At 46.2% G+C, this 6,849-nt stretch overlaps 1 non-coding gene across 1 annotated transcript; it reads left to right on the top strand.

The window, feature by feature from the left end:
* The first annotated feature begins 4,970 nt into the window (after positions 1–4,970).
* Positions 4,971–5,045, top strand: Trnas-cga. Its single transcript has one exon. It is a non-coding gene; the product is annotated as a tRNA-Ser (tRNA).
* Positions 5,046–6,849: the final 1,804 nt, after the last annotated feature.

The raw sequence follows: 6,849 nt of genomic DNA on the forward strand, positions 1-6,849 counted from the left end.
ATATAACTAAAACATTAGAGGTGACAGACAACGAACGCAGGGTACAAAGTTCCAAGCTTTTCAGCTCTAATACAGTTGAAGCACTTTACTAATACCCAAGATGACTAATCATAGTTGTGGTTACCCTACCTACAACATTGTCTGCTGTTTGGTTTTATTCATGATTCCAGTACACCATATTATTCCTCACTGTTTGGCGACAAAACCCTACTTTTCAGCATAGTCTCCGTTCAATGCGACGGCATTACTCTACCTTACTGGGAGGGTCTGTATGCTCTCACGATGACGCTATACTGGTCGAGTTCGCAGCTCTTGGTCTAGTGGCTAGCTTTGCTGCATCTGGGTCACAGGGCCCCGGGTTCGATTCCCGACCTGGTTGGAGATTTTCTTTGCCCGGAGACTGGATGCTTGTGTTGTCATCATCATCATCATCATTCGTGACAGTGGCTAGATTGGATTGAGAAAGAAATTGGCTGTGTAAAAATTGGGACGTTGTACGGGCGCTGATGACCGTGCAGTTCAGCGCCCCACAAACCAAACATCATCATCATGTACTGGTGGATGTCGGAGGAAATGTTTTGGTGTATTAATGACCTCCCCGTCATCCAGTCCTACTTCCCATGGAGTGCATCCTTCATTGGGCCAGACAGATGGAATTTGGAAAGTACGAGATCTGTGCTGTAGGGTGGACGAGGAAGTAAAATCCAGTGTAATTTTATGAGCTCCTCTCGGGTGCGCAGATTTTTGTGAGGCCTAGCATTGCAATTAAGGACATTTTCGTTGCACAATGTGCTTCAGAGGTGATCGCTGCATCATGAGGGTAGGACATCAGAAACAGTAATTCCTTCGGAGTCGCCGATGGCAGCCACCGTGACTTGGGCTGACGGTGCGGCTTTGAACTTTTTCTTAGGAGGGGAGGAGGTGTGGCAGCATTCCTTCCATGGCCGTTTTGTATCCAGTTCGAAATGATTAACCCATGTTTCATCACCCGTGACGAATTTCGACAAAAAATTGTTACGATCAGCCTCGTAACGCACTAGCAAATCCTCACACGTGGTCGTTCGTTGCACTTTATGGTCTTCTGTCAGGCGGCGAGGAAGCCAGTGGGGACATACCCTTGGGTACCCCAGCGGCTGGACGAGAGTGTCAGTATTACCAACAGAGACGTCCATTTGTGCAGCGAAGTGTTTGATTATGATCCATCGATCACTTCGAATGAGAGCGTCCGCACGTTTCAACATTGCAACCGTCACAGCTGTATCTAACCGGTCGGCACTCGGGACATCATACACGTTTGTGTGACCTTGTTGCGATGTAGACAGACACCTCGCCCATCGAATCACAGTGCTTTTGTTGCCTTTCATATCTTCGTAGACATTCTGCAAGTGTGTATGAATGTTTGCGATGCTTTGGTTTTCCTCCAAAAGAAACCCAACGACAGCTCTCTGCGTTTTCTCAACCGAAGTTGGCCGAGAAAAGAAACGTGTTGCATTATTTGATGGAAACCTCTCGTAGTTGCTACAATTGTCGACCTCATGTTTCGAGTGCAGCTTAACTATCGCGATGGTTTCAATGAAAGGCCGCTCTGGAAATGAAGATGGAGATGTCCTAACAAAGCTAGCATCTCTACATGGAGCTGTTAAAACTCCCTGTCATTGATACTATGCTATAGCTCAGGAAGTGGTTGTCATCGGACTGGCAAGAGGAGATTGTTGGGGGACATCTAAAATCAAAGGCAGTCGCTACGCAGTAATTGATCGCACGATTCCAAGAATACTGTGGTATAACGAGACACAAACATCGAGGAGCTTCACGACAGTTATAGACCGGCTGAAATTTGATCATTCGGAGCTCAACAAACACCTCTATCGGCTCAACATTAGCGCCTCCGCTCTATGTGTTTGCGAAGAGGAAGAAGATCCAACCGTACGTTCCTACAATGTCCTCGAAACACGTATCACATCAACATCCTTACAGCTGATTTTCGGGCTCCTGGTCATCAGTTCCCAATATGACTCCAAGTCTGTCTTTGTAGCATCCAACAATGTAGCATCGCATTAGATACTTGAGGCGGGTGTTACGATTAATCAAGGAAAACCCCCAGTTGGGAAACGGGGCCAAAATTAGTTGGTTACTGTCGAGCTGCAATTTACAATTTCTTTATTGATTACTTCAACCGTTAAAAGTCATTTCTTTACCACTTGACCAGGAACAGATCCAAAAAAGCTAGTAGGAATAAGTGCCTTTTCAAAACAATTGACCTTACAATTAACGGCCAAGCCATTTTACTTAAAACCGGCTTTGATAAAACATTTGATAACAAATCAAAATTTTCCAAGTAATGAAATTAAAAACTTTACTTTACCTTCAATAGCCAAGGAATTTGACTTAAAACAGACTTTGATAAAGCATTTAATAACAAAATTAAAACTTTCCAAGTAATGAAACAAAAACACCAATTTGCATACAATTTCGCTGCCGAACATGTAGGGAGCCATTTCTGCTAAATTTTGGCAGAACAAGATATTAAATTACAAGGGCTCGCTAACAAGGAGGCAGAACTAGCGTTTTAAAAGGATTCCAAGTAGATTAAAACAATCAAAGTAAAGATTCATTCACCTACCTTTTACAATAACTAACAATTTTAAAGCCATGTACTTTTAAAAATCCCACCAATGAAAGGCAAACTTAACTTTTTTAAACAGTGGCCAAAAACAATCAGAGTAAAATACAATCAATTAACATTTTACAATAACTAACAACTTTAGTACCATGTCTTGCCACCAAAATGTCCTGGGATAGGGCGGCCACAACACAATTGTCTCCCGAAGGATGCTCAGGCTAGAAGCGGACTAACAGACCCACAACGCCTCACATTCAGCAATCACATCGACCTCACGCGAGGCCAGGGGAGGAGGAGGAATCAAATCAGGAACCATAATCACTGCCAAAAAATACACTTCCTCCCAGGCAGTACTAATAAGAAGTCAAACGGGCACTGTCTATAATTTCACCGGCGGCAGGGACAGGAAATCCGAACGCAGGAGGCCACAAGGCAGAAAAAATGTAATCTAAAACAATAATCCCTGCCCAAAAATACACTTCCTACCGGGCAGTGCTAATAAGAAGCGGAAAAGATAAAGATTACTGTCTATAAATACACCGGCGACAGGGACAGGAAACCCGAACGCAGGAGGCCACAAGGCAGAATAGACGCTGGTTGCACACGCCAAAATTCTTCAATTAACATCTAAACCTTTAACCAACTTAACTTGCATATTATCAGAGAAACAGCAGGTGAACTCCGAAGCAGGTTCCTCACATCCGACCGTGTCCACGTCGCCAGCGTACCCAAATGGACACAGTCACTCAACAACGCACTCTGTCACCGGAGCCCTCGTCTTCTCTGCACCCACCGCGGCGAAATACCACTCCTCAGGTTAGGCGAGTTAATAGTCCATCATTCCCGCCTCCAGACCGATAATTTAAAGACATCTGTTGCCGCTCCCACCAAGCAGTGACTCGGAACCACAGCCATGGCCCCCGGGTGTTCACAGCGAGAGCTTACAGCCTTCTCCCGTCAACTCGTCCCACTCGTCTCGCACCGCCAGGATAGACCACGCGGTTTCTCGCAACAACAGCCAACTCTCCACCGCCACACCACGCCGCAGTCTCATCATACGACATTCTCTAATTCCCGATTTTAAAAACCGACCGACCGACTCGTCACTACTAGGCAACCAACCGGCCATCCCCCCAAAGATCTTATTCCCTTACACAAGACTAACAGGAAGCAACGACTCGAAGATCGATAAGACCAGACACGCCGCCAGAAAGGAATCTCAACAGAATCGTACGCAGCTTAACGATAAATATGAAAGAAGACTCAAAAAACAATCTTAACAGCATGATATATGTTGAGAGCCGACACACGGGTCAATACTGTACGAATTCGTTAACAGTGCCAACATCCAGATGTAGCTCCCTACGCTGCTAAGCTAACACCGTTGATAATTAAAATGCCAGAAGACCACAGCACAATTTACTGACTATATTCCCACGTGCTGCTCAGCAGGATGTGGAAAACTCAGCCTATGAAATTATATCACTACTTTCCTCCCACATGTACGTATCTGAACACTGCTGTGTCTATACCTATAGTTGTTAATACTCAAATCTAGTTATTGATTACTATTTTCGTGTTCCGTCTCGATGGTTCTTATAGATAGGTACAGATAAATCTGCAGGTTTTGAAACAATTGTTACATGACATACAAAATATTTTAATTAGATACATAATCCTAGATTGAATTGGGAATATCCCATATGCGTACCGAGGACATTTTACCATTTTTGTCGTTTTGCCGGAAGGATTTTTATAGCTTACAAGCTCTGTGTATCCTGTGTTACATGTTCGTCTAATTTACTCGTTTTGGTATACCGTGGATGTAAGATTTGCTTCATGTCGGAATTTGTCCTTTGTTAAACCTATGTAACCACGTAAAATGGTATGACTTTAACGTATATCCTGCAGTGTAGAAACAATCTGTAGAATCATATTTCCAGTGTTGAGATGGCTGGTGGGCACGTACCGAAAGCCAATAAAAAAGTAACTAACTAAATAAATACAGAATGAGATTTTGACTCTGCAGCGGAATGTGCGCTGATATGAAACTTCCTGGCAGATTAAAACTGTGTGCACGGCCGAGACTCGAACTCGGGACCTTTGCCTTTCGCGGGAAAGTGCTCTACCAACTGAGCTACCGAAGCACGACTCACGCCCGGTACCTACAGCTTTACTTCTGCCAGTATCTCGTCTCCTACCTTCCAAACTTTACAGAAGTTCTCATGCGAACCTTTCTTTCAGGAGTGCTAGTTCTGCTAGGTTCGCAGGAGAACTTCTGTAAAGTTTGGAAGGTAGGAGACGAGATACTGGCAGAAGTAAGGCTGTGGGTACCGTGTGTCAGTCGTGCTTCGGTAGCTCAGTTGGTAGAGCAATTGCCCGCGAAAGGCAAAGGTCCCGAGTTCGAGTCTCGGTCGGGCACACAGTTTTAATCTGTCAGGAAGTTTCATATCAGCGCACACTCCGCTGCAGAGTGAAAATCTCATTCTGGAAACATCCCCCAGGCTGTGGCTAAGCCCTGTCTCTGCTATATCCTTTCTTTCAGGAGTGCTAGTTCTGCTAGGTTCGCAGGAGAACTTCTGTAAAGTTTGGAAGGTAGGAGACGAGATACTGGCAGAAGTAAAGCTGTGGGTACCGGGCGTGAGTCGTGGTTCGGTAGCTCAGTTGGTGGAGCACTTGCCCGCGAAAGGCAAAGGTCCCGAGTTCGAGTCTCGGTCGGGCACACAGTTTTAATCTGCCAGGAAGTTTCATAAATAAATACAGGTTACCGGCAAGTCATCCATCGCTCGGAAAAATGTGTCGCTATAAGGAAGGCTGTCATCTTCACTACGCGTCATGGGGATTGTTTTGAAGGTGATAGTCAAAATTTTACAACTATGTCTCGTGAATGGCCACATCCTGGAGGCCTAGTATGAAGAGCGTACCTGTATGTTTGTTAACACTAGCAAATGTGCGTAATGAGCTGGAGGTCAGGAGTAGCACCGCCTCATGAAACGCACATCACGTGGTGTCACCCCGCCGCAGCACTCCCTGTCGTGAGTACAGCTGGGTCTGTGTGCTGCGGCAAGTCCTACGGCCGCGGTACAGCTGTTCGTGCAGTATTGAGCCGTCCGCGGACACGCTGCGGTTTAATATGGCGGCGTCTAAATAATGGATTACCGGTCACGTCGCGGTCCCTGCGGCTAATGGCCGCCCAACTGAGCGCGTCGGGGTCTCCAGCTGGCTGCCCATGCTTGAGGCGCGAGCACTCCTACTCTGCAGAGAGGTTGTTCGAAGCGTCGTAGTAATAACTAGCGTCACCGCATTCTTCGTTTTCTTTATGACTGCATATTTTGATGTTCTTGTGCACTACATCGTACACAACGGTAAGGAGAGGTGGGCTACAGAATGGTGCAGCTGCTTCCGTCACAGGGAAGCTTGATAGGAGGAGAAGTTACCTACGAAAACATAAATACAGTGGATTTTTGCTTCACCTGTAGGTTTCTCCAAGGTTTGCGAAGAACCTTTACAAAGAAAGGAAGAAAGAAAGAAAGAAACAACAACCAAACAAACAGATAGCAATGAAATCCAGCTATTACAAGGTGCAGACACAAGGGCGTCTTGCAGTGTGAAGCTCCTGTTACTACTGCACGAGTGAACTTTCGAAGGCCGGCCGCTGTTGCCGAGCGGTTCTAGGCGCTTCAGTCCGGAACGGCGCTGTTACTACGGTTTCAGGTTCGAATCCTGCCTCGAGCATGGATGTGTGTGATGTCTTAAGGTTAGTTAGGTTTAAGTAGTTGTAAATCTAGGGGACTGATGACCTCAGATGTTAAGCCCGTTAGTGCTTAGAGCCATTTTGAACTGTCAAAGATATCAATTGAGTTTGGCCATGTAGCTGCCGTCTGCCATCCTATATCACGGCGGCAGAGGCCGCTCGTACTTGCGGCTGCTGAAGATACGGCTTAGCAGGCGCGTATCGTTCGATCCACCGGATCCCCAAGAGGCCGCTATCAGCGTCTGTCCGTTGCCGACTGTGAGACGCCGGTGAAGGTGGTATCGGTCTATGACACCACAGATGGAGATCGCTGGTTTTGGACCCAAAAGCGTCAGAAATTACATGTGTCTCCGTGACGGAAATTACTTCTATCTTGTATTGTATTGTATGGAAGTGGGGACCTGGAAACGACGGAGAGGCTTCGTCAACACCGTAGCCCTCAGTGGTTCACAGCCCCCCCAGCAGGCTACAG

This window comes from Schistocerca americana, chromosome 1 (assembly GCF_021461395.2).
Source record: "Schistocerca americana isolate TAMUIC-IGC-003095 chromosome 1, iqSchAmer2.1, whole genome shotgun sequence".
In the NCBI taxonomy this organism is placed as follows: domain Eukaryota; kingdom Metazoa; phylum Arthropoda; class Insecta; order Orthoptera; family Acrididae; genus Schistocerca; species Schistocerca americana.